Below are 26,585 nucleotides of genomic sequence, written 5' to 3' on the forward strand. Positions count from 1 at the left end.
TTAGAACAATGTATTCTGCAAGGGATTCAATGCTTAAATGTGTTTGGCGATGCCATGCTTCTGATAATGCAGATAAATGGCACTTGGATTTGTAAAAATTAGGTTTTACTTGGCCAATTATGCAAGTTAAGGTTCTTTTAAGGAAGTTTGAAGCAGTGTAGTTATTTCATGTCCCTAGGGTAGAAAATCAAGAGGCAGATGCTCTAGCCAAGGAGAGAATACAAGATGTTCCCATAGGAGAAATCAAATTAAAACTACCCCTCTTTCAAGGTAGCGATGCTATGCCTAATATCACCAGCTTCTTAGATACAGGAGAGTGTGCTGAAGGGTACACCAAGGGCCAGAAACAATGGCTTGTTAGAAAGGCTACAAGATACCACCTTGTAAACAACAACTTATATTTCAAGGGCAAAGACCAGATTCTTAGGCGAGTGCTAGTCTCTAGTGAGATCATGGAGGTAATCTCAAGTTGCCATGATGGTGTATGCAGAGGCCATTTTGCTCTAGATATTACTAGTAATAAGATTCTATAGGCAGGATTCTCTTGGCCTAGTTTGAAAAGGGATGTGCATCATTGGTGTAAAACATGCAAAGCTTGTGACGTGTCCAATGACCGTACACTAACCTATGATCCATAGACTCCTATCATCTCATATGGTCCGTTTGAGAAGTGGGAAATAGATTCAATTGGTCCTTTACCCAGGGCCCAATAAGGTAAACTATACATTCTAGTTGGTGTAGACTACATGACGCGATGGGCGGAAGCAACATCCACCACACACATTACAACCCAAGAAGTAACAAAGTTCATATTTGAGCACATTTGTTGCCGTTTTGGCACACCTCTAGATATAATATATGTTAGAGGGCCAAGTTTTAGAGGAAATTTGGTGGGGGAAATGATGAAAAAGTTAGGCATTACACGCCGACATTCCACCCCATACTATCCATAGTGCAATGGTCTAATGGAAAAGGTAAACGACATGATCTGTAAAATCACCACAAAGCAGGTGAATAACCACACAAGTGATTGGGATAAGCATCTCATGGCCGCTCTTCGGGCCTACCGCACGACATTCCGAACATCACTAGGTTTCACCCCATTTCATCTGGTATATGGAAAGGAGTCCATTCTTCCCATCGAGGTACAGATAACTAGCTTGCAAGTCATGGCTAGCCAACTACAACACCCAATCGCCCATCTCTGCAATCACATCCTGGATCTAAAAAGGCTTCACCTAGATAGAGAAGACGCGATCAATTACTATGCATCACAAGGAGAGCGACACCGACTCACATTCAATCAAGGGCTTAAGGAAAAGGGTCTGGAAAGGATGTAAAGAGAGAAACTAACAGTCTAACCTAGCTCTATACTGTATGAAATGAAGAGGATCGGGGTCGGTAAGACACTGGATGCTAAACCGGTTGGGTGAGGGCATGCCCATGGTGGGCCAGAAGCAAACGCTACCCTCCTCTTACTGAAAACGCATGCACAATAACATGTAAGAAGAAGGATCCAAAAACGCCCCCCCCCCCCCCCCCCCCCCCCCCCCTATGAGAAAAACACAAAAGGCTGCAAAAACACAGATGGAGGAGGAAGGAATCTCGACGAAAAACCAGTCCTAGGAGTCTAGCGCTGGGGGGGATGATGATGATTGCCATTTGATGAAGCCAAAAATTGAGGTGGCAGAGAAGTTTTGATGATGAAAGCTCACCAAGCAAACGACAAGGAAAATGAGTGCCTCTATAGCCTTGCACGAGTTACACTGTCGAAAGGAAGAACTATTACACCGTCGAGACCACCTGTAAAGATTTATGAAGAACCCTTATAGCATGAAGCACATTTGGAATTAGGAGAAACCAAGGACAGAATGACATAGCTCGTTTTGCGTAGATGGACATAGAGTATCCATAGGCTAAAAAAAGATGAAAGATGAGAGAGATATGGCCATCCGAAGTTGGGGGTGTACTCTCTCTTGCTAAAAAATGAGCTCTCTGGAAAGTTTGCAGGTCTTTCAGCTATAAGATGGGGCCTCTTTTACTTGAAATATTTCTTCTCTCTCCTCAGCCAACAAGGATCTCTTACAAGGCTTCATTTAATTGGTTCAATTTTGGCTTCACTTGGGTAAGAAATGGGCAGCCGATGACTTTTGGGCCAAGGAAAAGGGTGGGAGATAGTGTCCAAAGGACCAAAAAGATGGCTAGGCACCTGGGCAATAGATGGGAACTCAAAAATGGTGGCCCCTTCTTCCCCAAATGTCCACAAGCCCCCATAGCCAAGCTCCTCCCAAGCTCCCCTCTCCTTCGATACAACCCAAATGGGCACCCATTCCCCCTCTTATACCCTTTGCTTTGGGCCCAAGCTCCCCTGTGTGGGATTATTTTCTTACCAAATGGAACATTCCTCCCACACTTCTCCAACTCCCTCCTTTCCACGGAAAATTTCCAGATTGACCCCTTCTCAAGACCAACTTCCCAAGAGCATAGTGCACTGCTTCGGCCACCAAATGCGACACAATAAAGCATGGCTCCGAGCCCATTACTTTGGCTATTGACGGACGCAAAGCAGACCCTGAACCCCGAAGGCCTCTAAAACGCCGGGGGCCGAATGGCGCACCTCGAGCCTTCCACGGTAAAGTGAACAGGGGGCACCACCTAGCTTTGAGCGGCTAGGACGCAAAACCACGATGATATGAACACCGCAAACTTACACACACACACACACAGAGAGAGAGAGAGAGAGAGAGAGAGAGAGAGAGAGAGAGAGAGAGAGAGAGAGAGAGAGAGAGAGAGAGAGAGAGAGAGAGAGATTTGCAAATGATGAAAACCCTCGGGGGTGTGAGGGTGAATTATTTCTGCAATATTTACAAGTGGCATGCCGTGGTGGTAGAGAGGTAGGGAGAGGAGGTGGTGCAACCTACTTGGTGCGTTCTCTAAGACGACTCAATGATTGTGAATACTTACTACCAAGTGCGTGCATACATGTGTGCATCGACCATTGGAGTCGAGAGATGGATGTGGTTCCCTTCGCATGGTGCAATTCCCAAGGCAAACCTAACACACAAGCCCCCTTCCCGTGATGGTGATAGTGTCAATCCTTCCCACTACACTCTACCAAATGCTTGGCTCCTCATGAATTGCCCCCCCGCCTCCCCCGATAGTGACCTCTCAGTGCCAATTTATATGTGTTGGCTGCTTGGATTATGGTAATCCCAGTGTGGTTAGGGTAAGCTTAATCGGGGAGACAAAGCAAGTGGTGGGCCCGGTGTGGTTGACCCTTGCTTTGTTTTGGGAGGTTATTAAAAGATGGGAATCTCTAGGTGGGCCTTTGTGGCCATCACCTAGAGAGAGGATATTTACAAAAAATGGAAATTTACAATGGCTCAGGTGAAAACTAAAGGTAATGATGAAAATAACCTATAAATTACTGGGATGGCGTCGTGGTTGCGTGTTACTGGCAAATGGTGTGCTACTGGTGCGTCGGTGTCGACGCGTACTTCGTTTCGGAGTCGGCCGGGGCATACCTTCGGCGCATTTTCTCTTTTTTTTGTTGGCGGCGTGTGCTTTGGATCCTTCTTCTTTATTCGTCGATGTCGTAGTCGTTCTTCCTCCTTTGTATTGTGGTGCGGTGCGTATATGCGTGTGTGTGTGTATGCATTTGTACATGAGGGCGGGCATGTGTGTAGGTATATGTATGTGTGTGCACGAAAACGTGCGTGGGAAAGAGGCTTTATATATATATAATATTTTTTTTGTTTTCTTTTTTTTTTCTTCTGTTGATGGCGGATGGCCGGCGGCCTGCTTCTACTACGCGAGGCGGGTGGGGTGGGGGGGGGGGAACGGGGTAGGGGTAGAGAGAGAGTGTGTGTGTGTGTAGGTATGGATGTTGTGTGTGTGTGTGTGTGTGTATGGATGGCCTGCTGCGGTGCGTGAGTGCCCCGGTGGGAGAGAGGGTGGTCCTGCAGACTGAGCGCACAGCACCGAAGGGGAGAGAGGGGAGTGGGGTGATGGTTTACGTGTGTGTGTGTGTGTGTGTGTGTATGGTGAGAGAGAGAAAGAGTGGTCCTATTGCTGCTGTTCGTGATAAGGGGAGGGGGAGAGAGAGAGAGAGAGAGAGAGAGAGAGAGAGAGAGAGAGAGAGAGAGAGAGAGAGAGAGAGAGAGAGAGAGAGAGGATTCCTCATGCGTGGCCTAAACGCCCGAGTGAGAGAGAGAGAGCGGTGTCCACGAACTGAGCTGAGAGAGAGAGATTGTGAGGGAGAGGGAGGGTGGTGAGGTAGTGGGGTAGGGGAGATGTGAGGGTGAGGGAGAGAGGGGGGGGGGGGGGGGGGGGGGGGGGGGGGGGGGGGGGGTGGGGGGGGGGGGGGGGGGTGGGGAATATATTAGCGGGCCAAGAGGGGGGGGGGAAATGAGGCCGAGGGGAGGGGAATGATGCCGAGGGGAGGGTGAGGCGAGCGGGTGGGGAAGAGGGAGGAGGGGTAGGGGAAGGAATATTGGTGGGCCAAAAAGGGGGGGGGTAATGAGAGTAGGGGGGGGGGGATGTAAAGGGTGAGTGTAGGAATACGGAAAGTGGAGGGGGGGGTTTCCATGCGACTCACACCGAGGGAGCACGAGAGAGGGGTGGGGGGGTTTTTTCAAAGCTTCCGCCTGGCCGGGGGTTTGAGAGTGGGGGTAAATTGGGAAAGAGGATACTAGGGGGGGGGGGGGGGTATGTAGGGAAAATGAGGAGAGAGAGAGAGAGAGGGTGTGATTTCATCCAATGCCTGTCATTAGCGGGGGGGGATTAGCACTGCTCCTAGTGTATCATTTCCCACACTAGGGTTCACATAAAATGGCTCGTCCCACTTAGGAGGTGAAATAGTGGGAATCTTAGCTAGGATTTGCTTTACTTCAGTAAACTGCTGCTCGTTATCTTCACTCCATGAGAAGACATCCCTCTGGGTAAGTTGTTGTAGAGGAAGGACCACTTGAGATAGCAGGTGAATGAACCTGCTTAATTATCTTACCTTCTTAAGGAAAGAAACTAGCTGCTTGGCGGTGGTGGGTGATGATAAAGATACCAGAGCCTGAATCTTGCTAGGGTCAGCTTCGATTCCTTTTGCTGAAATTACATGACCAAGGAGAGTGACTTTGCTCTCACCAATGTGACACTTGTCCACGTTGAGTTGGCCACCCAAGGTTTGCAGCCTGGTTAAGCCATCATAGACTTTGCTTAAATGAAGGGCTCATGAGCTATAAATGCAAAAATCATCTATGAAAACCCGTATTGATGTTCCAAAGTAGGGTTGGAAAACAAAAGTTACATAGCATTGAAATGTGGCTGGGGCGTTAGTGAGGCCAAACGGCATCACTCTGTAGGCAAAACATCCCCAAGGTGTGATGAAGGTTGTCTTCTTCTGATCCTCCTCCGCAATGCTAATCTGGAAGTATCCTGAGTAGCCATCATATACTGTGTAGCGTTCTTGACCTGCCACTTCATTGAGTATTTCATCCTGGAATGGGAGGGGAAAGTGGTTCCTCTTCATGGCTACATTGAGAGGTATATAATCCACACAGACTCTCCACTTACCATTTTTTTTGGTGTGACTACTACTGGGGAGACCCATTCTGAGTCTTCGACAGGATAGATGAAACCTGCTTGTAGCAAACGTATCACTTCCTTAAGCAGTGCCTCTTGTTGGATTACTCCAAGTCTTCTAAGATTTTGTACTACGGGTTTACTGCCTTCCTTGAGCTTTATGTGGTGTTGCACTACTGTAATTCCTGTGATCTTATCATAGCCATCAATGAACAAAGTAGTGAAGTTACTTAACATGGAGACGTACTCCTTCCTTTCTTCATTGGTTAACTCATTTGAGAGCATTTTTTGTAGCTTACCTGCATCCTCCAAGGACTGCATACCTGATGATCCCTCTTGGTTTTCCGGGGTTGCTTCAGATTGTGTTAATTTGTTTGGGTCTTTAAGAATGACTCCCATTACTTCGATGCTACTGTCACTTCCGTTGGTGGTGGTCGTTTGTTCTCCTGAGGTAGACGAGTAGTCGCTGGTGGACTCGTCTTCTAAAGCCTCCAAGATCATGTTGCGCTGCTTTCCAGTCCTCATGTCGTAGAATATGGACTTCCCTTTAGCATCCTTCATCTGGATCATTCCCGTGCTCCAGTCTTGTGTAGCTTCCATAGCCATAAGCCAAGGCCTTCCAAGAATGATGGGGTAGCCCTCCCCTTTGTGTGGCATGACGAAGATGTCTACCTCCACTCCTGTATTGAATGCTTTTACTTTGACCGCATTTACAATGCCTACACATTTCACTCTTACATTGTTTGCCATCTTGGCTCGACAGGGTGCCGGCCTACTTACCTCTAGACCTAGATGGTGCATCATCTTTTCACTCATGACGCATATTTGCGCGCCACCATCTATGTAGACGTTTGAAATCCGTTGCCACTTGATGTGAGCGTCCATGGTTGGCAGGATGTCGTCGAGATCCTCCCAGAGATCCCAGCTATCCTAGGTCTTGATTTCCTGGTACTTACCATTTTCGTCCATTGCCTCCTCATTCTGGGTGCAAGGTGGAGTAATTGGAGCCAAGTTATCTTCGGGCCCTGCATTAACACATCTTGAACTAAGTCATAGGGTTTTGCATACTCACCTGAGAAGTCCACGATGTCTATCTTCCGCCGCGGTTTAGCTGCTTGCTTGCTAGACTCGGCCGTCCCTTTCATCTTCTCTTCTTTTTGAGATGCCTCCTCGTGCCTCGCACGCTTCACTCCCATAGCATCCACTTCTTCTACCTTCGCTTTTCCTTTGTGCTTCTCTCGAGCTGACTCTTCTACCTTCGCCTTCCCTTTAGCCTCTAAGCTAATAACACTCACCACTTGGTTCACAGCAGGTGGTGGGGGTAGTGGCGGAATGAGAGGTTGGGGTGGTGGTTGCTGTTGTACAGGTGATCAAAGGATTTGGACCAGTGGGATTGGTCCTGGCTGCCTAGGTGGTGGTGGTGTCGCTCTTGGCGGAGAGATCTGATTCTGTCTCCCCTCTCTATTGAAATTCTACCTCCTCGGGTGTGGGCAGTAGTACATTCGATGGCCATCTTCCTCGCAGTTGTGACAGTGGTACTCTGGGTTCTGCCTTCGTTGTCCCCTTCCTTGTTCTGGGTTTCTGCCAGATGTATGCCCTTGCTGCACGAGATGCACATATAAACTCTCTAGTTGGGTGGTGATGCGACTCAGCAGGTCCTGCTGTTCTTCTAATGCCTCATGCGGTTGGACTCTATGATTGGCTGTTTTGCAGCCACTGGGGTTGGTCAGGCCGAGCTTGTTTCCTCTGACTCGTTTACTCTTGCTTGAATTCGCAACTTCTTATTTTTAAGGCGGGATACTTCGACTGCCAACTCATATGTTGCAGGAAACCTTCCCTTCACCTTCTCTCTAAGCGGTGACCATAGACCAGCAAACAATGAAACGGTCCTTCTTTAGGAAATTAGGCGCTCCTTTGCCTTCCTCCAGTGTGGCACCCATCTCTCCCATAAGTCCACAAACTTTGACTCGTAGGTGGCATACTCCAGCAGGCCTCCCTGCTTTAATTCTGCCAGTAGCTGCCATAGCTTCTCCGAGGTTGTGCCTCCACCAAACCTCTTTACAAAAACAACCCTTAACACATCCCATGCATTCTTGGTAGCCTGGGGCAATGCATTATACCAAGACTTGGCCTCTGCTTTCATCAATAGAGGAAAAATTCTAAGTCGTGAAACGTCGTCGTCTTTGTTGGAGATGACACAAGCAATGTCGAAATCATCCAAAAAGTCGGTGGTGAGATCCTCTCCCTTCTTTCCACTGAACGTGGGGAAAGAAACACTTGCCATGGTGGTGACTCAAGAAATTACAAACCTTTTTTCTTTTTTTCTTTTCTTTTACATCAACAGTAGCGGCTCATAGCGGCTTTTTACAGGGGTGGATGGATAGGTCAAAACAGGATAAAAATAGAGACATTAAAGGAATGATGGTAATCTAATACGGGGAGAATGATAGGGTTCGGGGAATTGAGGATTTCTCCTAGTACTGCCGCACTGAATAGGTATACGATATTCTATTGGTAGAAGACTTTCCTATCTACGTAGATATTCACATGTATATGCTGCAGGAATCTGAACGGGAATGTTGTCGGCCCGTTTTCCATCATGCACAGAGGGTGGAATACTTACTTATACACTTACCGTGCCAGTGTTGATGAGTCAGCACATCCACAAGAGGTTGTCACCTTTTATGGGCTCTACCTTTCCTTCGTTGCTCAGCACGTACGAGGTGATGGCGACGCGTTTGACCACTCCCAGCCTCTTGGCTAACAGCAATTGCAGGTAATTTCCGTAATCGGCGTGTTGCATGAATTCTACTTCATTCAGTTGCAGCTCGTCTCCAGCCCATTGGGTTTCTCCTGTGGTAGAGAGCTTCTTCAGGATAAGTTGTACACGGAGAGGAGGAAGGTCCTCCACTCGCTTCCCAAAACAGTGAGAACAGTAGCCGAACCACTCTTCTCTAGGACATGGGAATCTTCTTACTACTTCTTCTTCTGGATTGTCGAAGTGGATTGGTAACACTCGCATGCGTCGTGCAAATCGGTAGGCAACATTCCGCCGCTTAGCTTCAGATGACTTCTTCTTTGACGAAGTGGGTACAACCCGGCTTTCTGAGCTTGAAGCACTTGCTTGGCCAGATGCTTCTCCCTTCAGGGTCATGTGTTTTCAGACTGGATTATATTCTCCTAGTCTTTGGCTCGAGCAGCTCCTTTAGGCCACTTTGGAGTTATATCTTTGACTGCAGCTTCTTTAGGGAAAAGAGGTCTCACCGTTTGCTTCCCTTCCTTGACGTGAATGATTTCTTCGCGATGAATGTCGATGTAGATGACTTCAGCCCTTTCGCTGCCTTTGTTGCTGGCACTCATTGACAGTGAGCCTTGGTTGACAACAGTGATGGCACTTCACCAATCTCCCACCTGATGCTTTCGATTTATAGTTAGAACGAGCGACACGAGATGGAGAATTTACCTCTTGAATGGTGATGACACTGCAGCCTAGCAGTAGCACCTCAATGAAGGCGGCTGGTACCTCCTTCATCTCCTCTCTTTCCATCCTCCAGTTAGAAAATTCCTTCAGCCACTCATCCATGATTGATTCATCATTGTAAACTGAAGGGTCTTAGAAAAGCCCTCCTCCGTGGGGGCACCAAATGACGGATGCAAAGCGGACTCTGAACCCCGACGGCCTCTAAAATGCCGGGGGCCGAATGACGCGCCTCGAGCCTACCACGATAAGGTGAACAGGGGGCACCACCTAGCTTTGAGCAGCTAGGACACAAAACCACGATGATATGAACACTGCAAACTTACACACACACACACACACACACACACACACACACACACACACACACACACACACACACACACACACAGAGAGAGAGAGAGAGAGAGAGAGAGATATTTGCAAATGATGAAAACCCTTGGGGGTGTGAGGGTGAATTATTTCTGCAATATTTACAAGTGGCATGCCGTGGTGGTAGAGAGGTAGGGAGAGGAGGTGGTGCAACCTACTTGGTGCGTTCTCTAAGACGACTCAATGATTGTGAATACTTACTACCAAGAGCGTGCATACATGTGCGCATCGACCGTTGGAGTCGAGAGATGGATGTGGTTCCCTTCGTACGGTGCAATTCCCAATGCAAACCTAACACACAAGCCCCCTCCCTGTGATGGTGATAGTGTCAGTCCTTCCCACTACACTCTACCAAATGCTTGGCTCCTCATGAATTGCCCCCCCGCCTCCCCCGATAGTGACCTCTCAATGCCAATTTATATGTGTTGGCTGCTTGGATTATGGTAATCCCAGTGTGGTTAAGGTAAGCTTAATCGGGGAGACAGAGCAAGTGGTGGGCCCGGTGTGGTTGACCCTTGCTTTGTTTTGGGAGGTTATTAAAAGATAGGAATCTCTAGGTGGGCCTTTGTGGCCATCACCTAGAGAGAGGATATTTACAAAAAATGGAAATTTACAATGGCTCGGGTGAAAACTAAAGATAATGATGAAAATAACCTATAAATTACTGGGATGGCATCGTGGTTGCATGTTGCTGGCGAATGGTGTGCTGCTAGTGCGTCGTTGTCGAGCGTACTTCTTTTTAGAGTCGGCCGGGGCATGCCTTCGGCGCATTTTCTCTTTTTGTTGTTGGCGGCGCATGCTTTGGATCCTTCTTCTTTATTCGATGTCGTAGTCGTTCTTTCTCCTTTGTATTGTGGTGCGGTGCGTATATGCGTGTGTGTGTGTATGCATTTGTGCATGAGGACGGGCATGTGTGTAGGTATATGTATGTGTGTGCGTGAAAACGTGCGTGGGAAGGGGGCTTTATATATAATATATATATATAGTTTTTTTGTTTTCTTTTTTTTTTCTTCTGTTTGATGGCGGATGGCGGCGGCCTGCTTCTACTACACGATGCGCATGGGGGGGGGGGGGGAGAATGGGGTAGGGGTAGAGAGAGTGTGTGTGGTGTGTGTGTGTGTGTGTGTCTATGTGTGTGTGTAGGTATGGATGTTGTGTGTGTGTGTGTGTGTGTATGGATGGCCTGCTGTGGTGCGTGAGCGCCCGGGTGAGAGAGAGCGTGGTCCTGCGGACTGAGCGCACAACACCGAAGGGGAGAGAGGGGAGTGGGGTGATGGTGTACGTGTGTGTGTATGGTGAGAGAGAGAAAGAGTGGTCCTATTGCTGGTGTCCCTGAGAAGGAGAGAGAGAGAGAGAGAGAGAGAGAGAGAGAGAGAGAGAGAGAGAGAGAGAGAGAGAGAGAGAGAGGATTCCTCATGCGTGGCCTAAACGCCCGAGTGAGAGAGAGAGAGAGCGGTGTCCGCAGACTGAGCTGAGAGAGAGAGAGAGATTGTGAGGGAGAGGGAGGGGTGAGGTGTGGATAAGAGAGAGGGAGAGAGTGTGAGGGAGAGGGAGGGTGGTGAGGTAGTGGGGTAGGGGAGATGTGTGGGTGAGGGAGAGAGGGGGGGGTTCTACTGTCTTGCATGGGAGCTTGAGGACGAGGTGAGGGAAACAAGTAAATGGGTGGGAGTGAGGGAATATATCAGCGGGCCAAGAGGGGGGGAATGAGGCCGAGGGGAGGGCAATGATGCCGAGAGGAGGGTGAGGCGAGCGGGTGGGGAAGAGGAAGGAGGGGTCGGGGAAGGAATATTGGCGGGCCAAAAAAGGGGGGTAATGAGAGTGGGGGGGGGGGGGGTTTCCATGCGGCTCACACCGAGGGAGCACAAGAGAGGGGCCGGGGGGTTTTTTCAAAGTTTCCGCCTGGCCGAGGGGTTTGAGAGTGGGGGTAAATGGAAAGAGGATACTGGGGGGGGGGGGGGGGGGGGGGGGGGGGGGGGTATGTAGGGAAAATGAGGGAGAGAGAGAGGGAGGGTGTGATTCATCCAATGCCGGCTATCACTATCTCCAAAAATTTAAAATATCAAAATGTATAGTTTTAGATCATGTAGTTGGCCCAATTGCCTTTGTCACATGCATCTGCAAACCACTTTCTATGTCGAGACCACCCACTTTGGATGCACATAACTTATGATGTACAAGTACGATTCACAAGCTATAAAGCACGACTAAAAATACATATTGAAAACCATGTTTTGGGGACTTGAACAACCCAAAACATCATTACCCAAGCATGATAAAACCAAACCTTTGTACATGAATTTTTACATGGTCACTCCCAATACTCGAAGCATTATGCACATATATACATGAGGCTAGTTAGCAAGCTTTTTGGCATGATATAATGAATTTATGCTCATCCAAAAAATGCATGACAATGTGAAACTAGTTGAAAGCTGATTATCGACAAATCTGCCTCTAGGGAGGGGGAACCGATGCTGTTGTGATGCACCCTCAATGCTGGCAGCTGATACCATGTGAGAGTGTATGTGTGCAGAAGCGTGAGAGAGAGGAGAGGAGAGAGAGACAACATACACAAAAAATGTTGGTGTGTGGAAGAGGGGGAGATCAAAACCCCACTGACTACCATAGCATAACACCTGATACAAAAATTGTGAAATGATGTACCCACTGGCCCGATATATAGGTGCCCAAGGGGAGGTAGAGAAATGCAAGGAAAAAACCCCCACGACCCAACAAGAAACAATAGGAATATAGAGGGCACCAGAAAAGGTTGGCGGCCTGCCCACAAGTTAGCCGCCAGACAATGCAATCTATATGCGTTCATCTCGTCAAACTCCTTAAAGCCCTGACATGTCAACTGATTGAACAAGGAGTTGAACTCATTTAAGTGACCAAAAACTGTACTACCTTCTTTCATGTTGAGCTTCATAAGATTTTTCATGAGAAAAACTTTGTTGGATGCACTTTTGCTCTCCCATGCTGAACATAAGCTATCCCAAAGTTCCTTGGTTGTTTTTTTTCCTAGGATAGTGAAGAACACTGACTCGGCTAGATGTAGACGTATTGTAGCCACGACTCTCGCATCCAAAAGCTCCCACTAAGCATGAATATAGTCATCATCCTCTGCACGCTCTTTCAACGGTTGTGATAGGCCTTTGTTTGTCAAAACATCTTTCATGTACTCTTTCCACATGGTGAAGTTGCTGCCATCGAACTTGAGAATGAAATACTCCTTCTTTTCTGAAGAAGAAGCAATCGTTGACGAAAGGGTTTGAGAGGTGCCAAACTATGGTGAGAAGCTGCATAAATTTGGGTAGAGTAACCTTTATATTGGGAGTAAAATCTCAACTGCAATATGCTCAAAGGTGCCAACAATGAAAGCCACGACTCGCGGGAAGGAAATCCGGCAGAGTCTCTGTTGTATGAGGAGTCAAAAAATCAACTCAATATATGCATAAATGTGCCAATTCACTCACTGAGCATCAAAAAATTGATACTTTCACTATCAATGTGATTTCCAACTCGGTGTCAAAAGCATATGAAACTGTCCAGATACATTTTCTATGGCGAGGATACAGAAAGTGGGGAGCACCAGCTATCTGTATCATCGAAGGTGTCTCAACATTGGAGCACACTTGAGCTCAAAGAAAACTTCATGCTATTGACCCTCCAAAGGTTAATGTAGACACAAATGGACGAGCCATAGTCTCAGAAAGGGCTCTTCTAGTCCGAGTCTTAGAAACGACCGGGAAAAACTATCAAACTAGCCAAAATATGGCTCCACACGTAGTACAGTGGGGTATTGTCTGCAACTCAACGTACATGAGTGAACCGCGCTCAAACAGGCACCAAGAACTGTTGCATGCATTAAAAGTGATCCCTGTGAGGCTATCTGCTCTCAAAAGAGTTCAGTAGCACTAGATGTGCCCACACAAAAATGCATCTCTCAACCCATCTGTCCGCAAAAAAATTGCTATCGAAAAGACTGCTAATTGCCTGTGAAAGATCTGTGTTTGAAAACCTAGAGAATCTGTGTGTAAACCAACTGAAAAGTCCCCTATAACCTGCAACATGTGTGCAATTCCACTGCTGGGCAAAAGTACGCTAGTTGAATAGCCAGCAAAGGTGTTGTAGCCAGAAACCGTGCGGTAGAGCGTGATTGGTGCGCTTGATGCCGATGCCGGGTGTCATTCCTCAATGGTAGAGGTGCCTCACCTGTGCGTGTGGCAAGCACAACTGTCAATCGCAAGAAAAAATTGTCTGCGTGAAACTGGTGTTGGGTCGGATATAGAGAAATCTGCCGCAATGTGGAAGGAATGTGTAAGGATGTCAAGCCGGTGCACTAGAAATGGTGTCGATACCTCGAGATCGTCAAGAGTCTGAGTTGATGTCGAAAGATGAAAGCCGTCGTTTTTTGCGACAAAAGTGGCTAGCCGAGTAGCCGTAGACGCCTATGTGTGCATCGATGCCGAGAACGCACACTCTTGCTCTCTCTCACTCACTTGCTCATTCTCTCTCTCACTAGAGTACTAACTCTAAAAAAAGCTTGGTCTCTCTTTCTACTCACTCTCTCTCTCAAAAAACTAAAAATAAAATAAAAAATAAAATAAGAAATAAAAAATGTCTCTCACAAATCTCGCACTCTCACTCGCTGTCTGTCTATCTCTCAAACTCGATCTCTGTCTCTTTCTCAGTCTTGTGCCGTGGTGAGAGTATTTGTTCCTCTCTTCTATCTCCAAGCTTGGAGGTGTGTAAACCGGTGTCTGAGAGCCGGGGTGGAAAGAGGGAAGGGAGGGGGGGGGGGGGGGGGGGGGGCACAGGAACCGACCCTTGCACACAAGTTGTGAAATTCTTTTTTCTAAAAAAACTTTTGGATTGCCTGCTCTGTCAAAATTTTGAAGAGCTTCACGAGCAAGGTCGATGTGGGAGCGGATTGAGGGGGTGTATGTGTGGATGACACACAACCATCACACTGCAAGCTCTCTCTCTCTCTACCTCGCTTTAGAGAGTCCAAAACTCGGATGATTTGCTGACCTTCTCTGCCTTCGCTCAGTGTGTCTGTGTGTGTGTGTGTGTATACACACCACCACCAAGCTCGGATATTTCCTCGCTGCTGCATCGGTTGCTCCCCTTCAATTTCTCAACTGCACTACTAACGGCATTTCCCCCCTTTGTCAACCCGAATTGAGTTAATGCTTTGCACTCGTGACCTGCTGTTCGTCAGCTTCGAGCTTTTCAAGCCCGACTTGCTACTAAATCATCTCACCCCCAATTGCAAAGTAATTGCAAAGCTTGGTTCCTACTCTGCCCGATTTTGCTGAGATGCTCCAATTTCCCTACTGCCCGGATGCGCTACTAGTTCTACAAGCCTTGATGGCTTCCCCCAATTCCTAGTGCTGCCTGAGTTGGCTCGGTTGCATCTGGTTGTTCAGCTACTGCCCTGGCTGCTCGGCTCTGCTTGCTCTATGTCAACATGTGTGTGTGTGTGTGTGTGTGTGCACTCATAATTGATGGTGCTGTCTCTTAATTCTTTCCACTGCAGTGCTCAATTCTTGCTCTTTGCCAAGATGCTCGATTGCCTTGACTCAATGCCTTGCAAGGTGCCAATTGTGCCCATGGGGTCTTCACCTGCCCGAGAGCTACCGGCTGCCTCTTTAATTGATGCCAAGCTTCTGCTCGATTTCCTTGCACATGGGGTAGGAGCGGGGAGATTCCGTGGCTCTAATACCAATTGATGTTGCTGATGAGGAGTGTGCAAGAGAGGGAAGCATGCAAGAGAGGGGAGAAGATAATTGGGGAAGAAAATGAAGCATAGAGAGTTGGTTTAGTGGAGAGGAAAGTGAGAGAGTAGTCAACTCTCTTCACTTTCTCTGCCTATTTGATTAGGGAGAAAAAGAGTAAGGGTGGTTTCCCACGGCCACCTGGACTACATCCCAACGTTGACTTGGAGTAAAACACGGGGTTCTTTGCTAACTCAATCACACTCTGACAATCGTAATGTAGCATTGGCGTGTGGTATATACCAAAATCTTCCACTAGACAAGATAACCACACAGCTTCCTTATTAGAACTAGAAACTGTAACATACTCTGCCTCAGTGGTGGAAGACGAAGTGCAAGTTTAGAAACATGATCTCCAAAAAATTTCCACTCCAACAAACAAGAAAAGTAACTAGATGTGGATCGCCTAGTGTCCACACAACCCGCATAATTTGAATCAATGTATCCAAATCAATGTATCCAACTGTGGATGCATCACTATTCCCAAAGTGTAAGCACTTTCTAGCTGAGTCCTTCACACATCTCAAGATGTGCTTCATTGCTTCCCAATGCTTTCTGCATGGATTTTCCATAAACCTGGTGACCACTCCTACTGCATATGCAATGTCTCGCCGTGTGCTAACCATGACAAACATGGGACTGCCAACTGCCGAAGAATACAACATCTTTGCCATCTTTGTCTTTTTAGCATCCAATTTGGGACAATCATGCTTGCTAAGTTTTTCGTATGCTACCATTGGGGTACTCAATGCTTTCCCCCTTTGCATATTAAAACGTTACAAGATCTTGTGGACATACTCTTCCTGTGAAAGTTCAAGTATACCACGTTTGCAATCTCTCTTGATACGTATACCAAGAAAGTGATGTGCATTGCCCAAATATTTCATAGCAAACTACTTGCTTAAGGCATCTTTGAGAAGTGCAATCTCATCTTTTAACTTCCCGGTCATGAGCATATCATTAACATACAAAATCAAAATAATGAGGGAACCATCGTTCAACCTCTTTGTGTACAAGCAATGATCCTCTTGGGTCCGTATGTAACCTTGGGACTGAATGTACTTGTCAAACTTGATGTACCATTGCCTTGAGCCTTGCTTTAATCCATACAATTTTTTTTTGAGTTTACACACAAGCTCTACCCTTGTTGGCTTCTCAGGCTTTATCGAAAAACCCTTTGGTTGTTTCATGTAAACATCCTCTTCAAGATCCCCATGAAGAAATGCTATCTTCACATCCATTTGGACCAATTTCAAGTCCTCGATGGCTATTAAACCAAGCACAAGATGAAATGTAGTCATCTTGACGAGCGACTGGTGAAAAGATATCATCAAAATCTAGGTCTTTTGTTTGCTTGAAACCTTTAGTAACCAATTTGGCGTTATACTTAGGCTCGTGATCATCTGTGATATATTTCTTCTTATACACCTATTTGTATGGCAATGCCTGCTTACCAGTAGGTAACTCTGTCAATTCCCAAGTTTCATTGGCTAAAATCGAGTTATACTCAGATTGCATAGCATCTTTCCACTTCACACTATCATCCATTTGAATGGCCTCTTTGTAGCAAGTGGGTTCACCGCAATCAGTGAGTAGTAAGTAGTCTAATCCTGGCTCAAAACGCTCATGTGCACGAGATGTACGAGTAGATCTTAAAAGTGCATGACTACTGGATTCCACTCTCTCTGGAGCAACATGTGTGTGTGTGTGTACTAGTGGAAGGTGCATCACTAGCACGTTCAACATTCTGTGTAATTGACGGTGAGGAGAAATCCTCAAACTGTACTCTGCGATACTCAATGTATTTCATTGGCTTTTTATGCATCTTAGACTCGTTGAATATCACTTGTGAGCTACGTATGACCTTCTTTGATTTCGGGTGCCAGAGACAATATCTCATCTCTCCGTCTACACCATATCCAATGAAGATGCAGTTGTGTGATTTGGGGTCCAACTTTTGTCTAAGCGCTTTTGGCACATATGAGAATGCCTCACACCCAAATACACGTAATCTATCATAGCTAGGTTCTTTGCCCGTCCACATCTCTTGCGGAACCTTGTATTTTAGTGGTGTACTAGGTGACCGATTGATCAAGTAATAAGATGTCGTAACAGCTTCTCCCCAAAATATGTAAGGTAAGTTGGTCATAGACAACATAGAAGTCACCCGTTCTTGAATGATTATATTCATTCTCTCAGCCACATTATTTTGGGTGGGTGTGTAAGGCGTGGTAAAATGTCTTCTAATGCCTCTTTTACTGCAAAAGTTATTGAACTCAGAGGAGATGTACTCACCTCCATTATCACTGCACAAAGCTTTAAGCTTTCTACCAATTAGTTCTCAATCAATGCTAAGAACTTTTGAAATACACTAAAAACGTCGCTCTTCTGCTTCAAGAGATAAAACCATACCTTTCTAGTACAGTCGTCTACATGAATGTTAGGAAGGTCTGACATTATACAACATAAACTTAGTGCCATTATGCATACAAAAGTTGATGCTTCCCACACCGTATATATCAAGCTCATAGGAATTTCCTAGCTTCACCGTGCCATGCGTGGCAGTGTACGTAGAAAACCACTCCTTGTGAGGAGACACCTGAAAGCTAGCACCCGAGTCCACAATCCAATTTTGTGCATAACACTCATCATGAGCTAACAATGCATCAAGACTTAACTTTGATGTGAAAATCAACACATCATTTGACACTTCAAAAGCTTTTTCAATGGCTGGAGACTCGACCACATTACGATCTTCAATTCTCATGCTGCTTTTAGGTGAAACAACATGATAAGGGTAAACTTTTTCAATGGCTGGAGACTCAACCACATTAGCTTTCTCTTTGCCCTTATCACACTGCATTGTGCGACAATCTTTATTCAAGTGTCCCTTTTTATGGAAGTAGTAACACTCTACATTTTGCATGTCGTTGCCGTGACTCTTGCTACAACCTTGTCTACGATCCTGTGAATGACCGTGGCTACGACCATGCTGCTTTTTCTTGTCACGATTGCCACCAGTCACATATGCATCACCATGCCCACTCGCATCAAGAGATTGATGTCGAATATCTCAGTGAGAAATGCACCAACAACATTGTTGGAATCTAGCTTGTCATTGGGTGCAGAATTACTTATGGCTGTGCTGAAAGTATCCCATGACAATGATAGCGAGCATAGCAAAAAAATGGCCTTGATTTCATCATCAAAATTGAGACCTTTTGAAGTAAGTTTTGAAAACACGTTGTTGAACTCGTTCAAATGAGAACTAACATTACTGCCTTCTTTCATGTTCATGCCCATCAATTTATTCATTAAAAAAACCTTGTTCAAGGTATTGTTGCCATCCCAAGCCTGACATAGAGCATCCCACAAATATTTGGCGTTGGTCTTATCCATTATGGTAAAGTAAATGGATTCACCAAGGTGAAGGCGAATGGTCGCCATAGCATTCAAGTCATCCCACTCATCATTAGTGTATGCATTTTCTCTTCTTGCACACAAGGGTGCTATCAAGGCTTTGTTGATCAAAACATCTTGCATACATTGCCGCCAAATGACAAAGTTTGAGCCATCAAACTTTTTGATTTAGTACTCTTCTCTTTCAGAAGCACTACTCGCAACCATGATTAAGAGAATGTAGCCAAAAATTTTTATGGAGAATTTCTTAGGATAATTTCAACAGAGTTTTCCCTAGAATAGGAGCAAAAACTCAAACCAAAATATAATACAATCATTGTGTAAGAACATCTAGAACTACCAAGAACGCATAAAAGAACTCGCGAAAAAAATCCGGCATAGTCTCCTTTGTATGAGGGGTCAGAACTCAACTCAAAAACTCATAAACCGTACAAAAGAACAATCACTGGACATATACTGTGCAAAGCCACTGTTGAGTGACAGCCAACTCAACGTCAAAAGCACAAAAACTGTCTAGATACATGTCCTATGGCGAGGGTACCGTAAAGGGGAACTCCAGCTACCTGTATCACCGAAGGCATCTCAACATTTGAGAATACCCCAGCTCAAAGAAAACCTCATGCTATCGACCCTCCAAAGGCTAATGCAGACACAAAAGAACTAACCATAGTCTCAGAAAGGGCTATTCCGGTCTGAGTCTCAGAAACTGTCAGGAAAATTGCCAAACTAGCCAAAAAATGGCTCCACGCGTAGTACAATGAAACAGTGTCATCAACTCAACGAACATGAGTGATTGCACTCAAACAGGTGCCAGAAACTGTTGCATGCAATAGAAGTAATCCCTACAGGGATCTCTGCTCTCAAAAGAGCTTAGTAGCACTTAGAGGTGTGCTCACACAATAATGCATCTATCAACGCATATGCCCGTAGAGAAACTGCTATTTAAATGACTGCCAAATCACCTGTGAAAGCGTTGTGTCTGGAAACCAGGAGAATTTGCATGTGAACGGGTTGAAAAGCCCCCTGTAATACTGCGTGTTAGTGTTGCTATGTGCCGATTTCCACTGTCGAATGAAAATGCACTAGCCGAATAGCCGCCACACAAGACCAAAGCCATCACCCATTGCTCTGTTTCAATGTAGGTAGCCTCTCCTGGGCTAATCACCCTACTCTCGAAATATATTGGCTTGTAGCTTCTCCCTACCTTTTGCAGCAAAACCACTCCAATAGCAACTGTGCCCACCGTCATAGACACATATAAGATATCCTCTTGATTGGGAGGACACACCACTGGCAATTGACACAAAATCTCCTTGACTCTATCAAAAGCCTTCTGAGCTTTCCCATCCCTGTAACATCTATAGAACATAATAGGACATACGTAGGCTGACATCAAGCATCTAGCATTGAAATAAACAAGTACAAAGCGGTCACACAATGCGGTATCCAACAAGTCATATGCAACGTACTCAACCAATCACATGCAGCTTTCGTCACACGGACGAGGGAAGGGTGTCTTGTTGTTTTTTGTGTGGTGGGTTGGGGTGGGGGGTGTGGGGGGGGAGCCCACCAATAAGAGCAAGATGGTCCTCACTTGGCAGCTAGCTCGGGTGTTTCTTCTGTGTCCATTGGATGGGTGTGATAGGCAAGACAAGAGGTGCCAAGAGTGATTCGTGCGCCTCAACAGTAAGCTTGTTCATCCGGATACCTGTGACAAAGGCCTAAAACTAACATATTTTAATTATTGTAGTTGTCTAGTCAAAAGAATAAACTGAATAGAAAGTGCCCAACTCAACATTACATATGCTGGATTTCGAGAGAATATGGTAAATATACATTGTTTGTAAGCTATAAATTATAGTGTATGTATTTTTTATTCTATTTATATTCTCTTATTAGTTTAGCAAATTAGAAAGATCATTAGGTTCTCAAAAGGAACTGTTTATTAAGGTCCATACATCTCTTTGGTATTGAAAAGCTAAAACTCGAGAACTTTCAAGTTTTGCATTATCCATGTCTATTTGACGGAGACTCCTTTGAGGTAGGTGATTATGATTCTTTAAAGGTTCGTTCCATTAAAATAGTTAATAAGAAAATTATGGAATGATTATGTTAAAAGAATTATGTGTTTATTTGTTTACTTAAAAGAAAAAAATTGACACGATGTCTTACTTAATTTTTTAGGTGCCAGACGTAAGAGATTCACATATTAGAGGCCCAACTAAGTAAAGCAATTAAAAGTATGTTTATTGATGTAGAAAAGGAAATATAGAAAGCATCAACATAAAGAAAATTAAAATACAGTACTGACTTGGTAATCATGTAAGTGTGTCGTTCAATTGTACAAGTCGGAGGACAATGTTTGAATCAAGCTACACAAAAGCAATGTGAATAGTTAAACATTTCGTTTGCAGTTAAGCACAAAGTGAAAATGCTAAATATAGAGTGCACATCATGCAGAAGTGCCATACAAAAGTATGGTGGAGAGTTGGCAATGTGGTCTCTCCAAAATTTATAAGAAACGGAAGACGTGTCTTGCCCTGTAGCATTTATGTGTTGCGCCAAGCAAACATATAGACATAGGAAATTTGCTACAGATAACGGACCTTGCAATGTTGTTGAGCAGAAGCCTTGCTTGTGCAGTCAAAACGTCCACTATTGTGAATATATATTCTCTCTATCAGACACAAAACAGGAGTCAATATAAATTCAAAAGATAAAGGATATTGATTAAGCTTAAAGAGAAGTAGAGATAACTTTAAATTGTACATCATACACGATGTAGGGTTTTCTACACGAGAGGAAGCTGTGCCATAGCTTGCTCTTGACTTCTCGAGAAGGGTCTGCAAGTAAAACGTTGCAAGTAAAAAGCACATGATTTTCTTGTTGTGGGTAATGCACGCAAAAAGTAATTAGCGTAGGAGAATTTGGACCATCAAGGGCAATGGCAAGGATTATGCCACGTGGCCTAATGTACTCCTGAGAAATCTCAGGAGCACATGGCTCACCAAGTAAACTCGTTGTGTACATGATAGCTACGATCCGCATCCTGCAAGCTTCAACATGCTTTGATCATTGAGGAAAAGGTAAACACATTATAGGCAAAATGTCCCAACTGTATATCCTTTCAAAATACTCAATGGCTTGAAGTCCATCACCGTGGTCTACAAAGATTGCTATCAATACACTCCATGACACTATTCTGTTATAGATAAGGAGATCCCCCAATACACTCCAAAACTTGGTGGACACAGCCAAAAGCGTGTTCCCAACATTGACGTCAAACTTTGTGTATTTTCATGTCCATGATAGGAGACCCTTTTTATTGCCACAAGCCTATATGATGTATAAGAATGTAACTTTATCAGGTTCAACATTTGCTTCTTTGATGTTCCAATAGATGGCAAGAGCTTCTTCACCCTCTCCATAGGAAAAAGGCTTTGGGAAAATATATCCCTCAAGCACTCACTCGTTGAGAGATTAACCTTCCCGACAGAGGAGCATAGTTTCTCTTGAGCCTACCCACGACACGCTACATAGAGAGGTAGGAAAGTAGGTGCAAGAGCGGATGTCAATGTGCCATTCTATGAGGCTTTAACAAGCCTTCAATTTCAACAAGGAAACAACTTTCAAATGGGTACACCCACCCTCAAGCTTCCACCAGCCGTCGACATATTCAAAATGTACTAAGGTCAATGCTAAGGAAAATAGTATGACCTTGAACTACATTCAAATAACTTAAGAAAGGCATCTTGCCACACATTCAAAGAAATGAAGAGAGACATTCTACATTAGTGTTCTCACATAGGCGAGAATTCTTCGAATATCTGGATCATTAAACGCAATATTAACAAGGTTAACATAGCAAAAACCCACTATGCAACAAAGGCACATGATCACAAAAATGTTTCTTTGAAGCGCATAAAACTACAATATTAACCAGATGCATTAATCAAATGTTGATGGGAACTAGGAATTGAGAGAACGTACTCAAACTTTTTAAGACCAATGCCTGCTTGCGCAAAAGGAGAGCAGCTGATGCCTCTCGTGAAAGATCATTGTTCTGCAAGTTCTTGAAATTCATAATTAGAAGATCATCGAATTCCATGTGAAGATCGTAGGCTTGAGGACATGAGAACCGATTCTATGCCACCTATCGTCAATAATCGCAAACGTCAGCAGAAGCGAAAGCGTTTGATTTTCAAAAACATTGAATTAAAAGCCATGACTGGACCTACGCCCTGGCTTCCTTTAGGAAAAGCACCTTAGGCTCACCAAGTAAATAACTCAATCACTTGTTTCACTACAAAACTGTGAGATAAGCAGTGTTCGGGAAAAATCATTTTTCCAAACGTACAAAATTCCTTTCCCTGATTTTGTCAAGAGAAAATTTTAGAAAATTAGGTTACTTTTTTGGATTTTTACACTATTTTGGGATGGAATTTCTCCTTTTCCCCTTGCCCTCAACCGGCACTTTTGAAATTGAAAACACCATGATATCAAGCTGAGACACATTTTTCCCGAACATTGGAGATAAGTACTAGAATTCGAGTACGTAAATAGAGAGAAGCAATTTCATTCATGCAAAAAATCACTCATGAGGTGCAAAAAGCCTTTGTAGAATAGAAACAAAGAAGATTAGATCCTTGTAACAAAAATTAGATACTACTGATTACCCAGAATGTAATGCAAAGGAGTAGTGAATGAGAGACTCTATGACTTTGTAAGTATTGCCTTGTTTACTAAGGAGGCTTTCTAATCAACGAGCAAAGAAAACCGAGCGAAGCCAATTTCTGAGCAAATATGAGCAACACCCTTGACAAATTGATGCAGCACAAGATACATTGAAGAAAATAATCATGTCATGCAAGCGCAACCTACTGCCGACTCGCTCATAAACCTCGCACCAAAATTTCCTCAGTTGGCCCAGTGAATATATGAGTTCCTTCTAAGTATGCATTGTGCCTCACACTTTGCAATACATACAAAACCATATCCATGCATGTGGTCTTATACAAACCTATGCAGATGCACACATGCTTGCATGCTTTGCTTCTAAAAGATTTGTTCTTGGCACAAAAACGCCTATCCCATTGTCTCATCCTAAGGCACCCCTCACAGCCCACCATGTTTCTAAGAAATGTACAATGGTTTATTGCGAGCAGTCTCCATGACATGTGAAGCCCATTGTGTCTCATTAGAGACATCAAAGGTCAATTAAAAGCCCTGTACTTGGTGGATGTTTCCAAGGATAGAAGTGAGAGAAGAGGTTTTGGTAGCTAATGTAGGCAAGCTTGTTAGAAAGCCCCGGTCGTTGGAGTGAAACAAGGACATTCGAGTGAGGTATCTTTAGGTTGACGTCATCTGCAAAGTGGCAAGTCACCGATGGAACTCCCTCAAGAAGACTATTCTCTTGTACTCCTCTGTTCAGTAGGTAGCAAGAGTCAAACAAGGGAACATACGCCTATCATAAAGAAGCTAGACTCCAGCGGGTGCTTGAAAATGCTCTCCCAAAAACTTAGAAAATCTACAAACAAAGTGCACATGGTTAACGTTTTTGGACTTGAGTGGATCTCTGTGTGGCATCTGCAGGGAATGTTGATTGATTCTTGAAGGTGATCAAGAGGCTCCTGAGCATTAGTCGACTAATTGATTCAGGACTTGATTTGATTCAATTCGTTATCTACTATATTACAAGCTCCAAACTGCAGTCTTGAGTCCAACTATCGGACACCATCATGGCTGCCATATTTACCTAAGCTACGCAGCTTGTATAAGCTCTCTAGTCTCATCGATGGAGAGACGAGTCCATGGATCACAACCAAGCTTAGCTTCCTCTGTGGTTGTAACTATGAGGCACCCCCCTCCACTTTCCTTAGCCGCTTAGGTAAATGGAAGGACTTTGTAACGGACCTTTATCATGCACTCCTTTGTGTCAGGCACCACCCCTTCTTGGACACATACAGGACATCAAGAAGCAGCTAGAGTCGATGTAGGCACGCATCTCCATCGTCAATGTGAGGGTGGATATTGAAGATGTCTGGGGGAGAGAGAGCAGATGGTGTTATCTAGTAGTAATCCTAACTGTCGGATTAAAGAGTAGAGAGTGAATTCAATCAGGTTTCACCTCCACTAATGCCTCTCTCCAGCCCTTGTGAAACTTCTTGAAACCAGTCTGCACCGGCCCAAACTGGTTCCAGCAAGTTCAATAAGGTCTTCAAAGTTACATAATATTCAAAGGGTTTGTCTATTTCTTAAAAGAGAAAATCACCAAAATACCGCCAAAGTTTGTACGCATTCCCTTAATACCCCTAAAATTTCAAAAATCCCCAAAATATCTCTGTTGTTTGGCTAAATTCTCTTCAATTTATCAAAATTCCCAATATACCCCTCATTAATCCCACATACATCTATAAAAAACTTACATCTATCAAGATGTAAGTTTTTGCAACTCTTCTTAGGAATACTAGTATAGCCGGCGGCTTTGCCGCCTCTCTCTCTCTCTCTCTCTCTCTCTCTCTCTCTCTCTCTCTCTCTCTCTCTCTCTCTCTCTCTCTCTCTCTCTCTCTCTGTACGTCACTGTGCTCCCGGAGCTACAGGGTTCACCCGCCGGTTGAAGCAGGTTGTGACACGTGGCAGGGGGGGGGGGGACCGGAATTCCCTCCCCCTTTATCCTTAGTATAGATTGGTTCTCCATTGTTAGAAAATATATGAGGAGCACAATTTGTGATCATATTGTTGGCTCTTGGGATCAGATACAAAGATACAAAGGACTTTATTGTGGGCTTATTGGTGAGAATATTTATGTAAGGGCCAAGGCTCTTAAAGCTAGAGCTCTATTACACAAGAAAGATGAGGTATCTAAAAGTTCGAGCAATCCATAAAAAATCGACGCAAGGGCATTTTGGGAAATTTTGAAATTTGAGAGGCATTTTGGGAAATTTCACAAAATACCCGGATACTTCGGTAATTTTTCCTTTTTAAAATAATGTCAACGTTAGCAACCCTTCGTACGACCTTCGTGATTGTAATCCAAACTATCCACACCGGCAATAGACAAGTTCTAGCACGAGGTGATTCCATTGCCAACGAATTTAATGCAAAGGCCATGTGGATTCGTTGGCAGTGGCGTCACCCTGTGTTGGAACTTGCTCGAGGTGATGCCTGTGTTTTGCAGCTTTATCGAGGGACTCGCTCGCTTCTTTCGTTGCTCGGAACAATGTGCTCACCAACTTGTAAGACTCCTTACTAAGTTAGTGATAAGCAAAGGGTTTTAATAATTCTTTTTTTAATTCCTCCAAAACTCACAATGATGAGTAGATTATATTAGCAAAATCGTATAATTACAAATTCTTGCCATGCTCGTCACACGGTCACACGAGCCATGACATCTTCAAATGATCGTAGATACATCCTATTGATAGGAAACATAAGAGGTAGTGCTTACTTCTTGTAGTAAGATGTCACTACTTCCTTACTTCCTAATACATGATTTTGTTAAGCAGTTGAGAGTTGACAATAAGGAAGCATGATAATCTAATACATTCTAAACCCTATTAGCATAAAGGTGTGGAACTTAATTAGCAGGTGCAGAAACTTCTCCTTATATTGCAATGTCAGTGTTGCACATACTTTGTAAAACAGAATTGACAATAAAGAATGTGCCTATGGGAACTGCCAAGTGTTAAATGCATGTCGAATAATGCATTGCCAAGCTGTCCATGCCTTTCAAAAAATAGTTGAGTAAAAGTCTTACTGAAGTTTTTAAGGTCATGAATGAGAGAGAGAGAGAGAGAGAGAGAGAGAACGAAATACAATGAAATGTTATAATAAACATCTTCAAAAGACCAAAATGACCTATGAGACCAAACTGATATAATCTTGGTGGATCTAATACAATGTCTAGGCACAAAATACAATGAAGTAAAATAAAAGATAAAATGAACATCAGAGTGTGA

This window comes from Adiantum capillus-veneris, chromosome 20 (genome assembly GCF_014529385.1).
Source record: "Adiantum capillus-veneris isolate H3 chromosome 20, ASM1452938v2, whole genome shotgun sequence".
NCBI lineage: Eukaryota > Viridiplantae > Streptophyta > Polypodiopsida > Polypodiales > Pteridaceae > Adiantum > Adiantum capillus-veneris.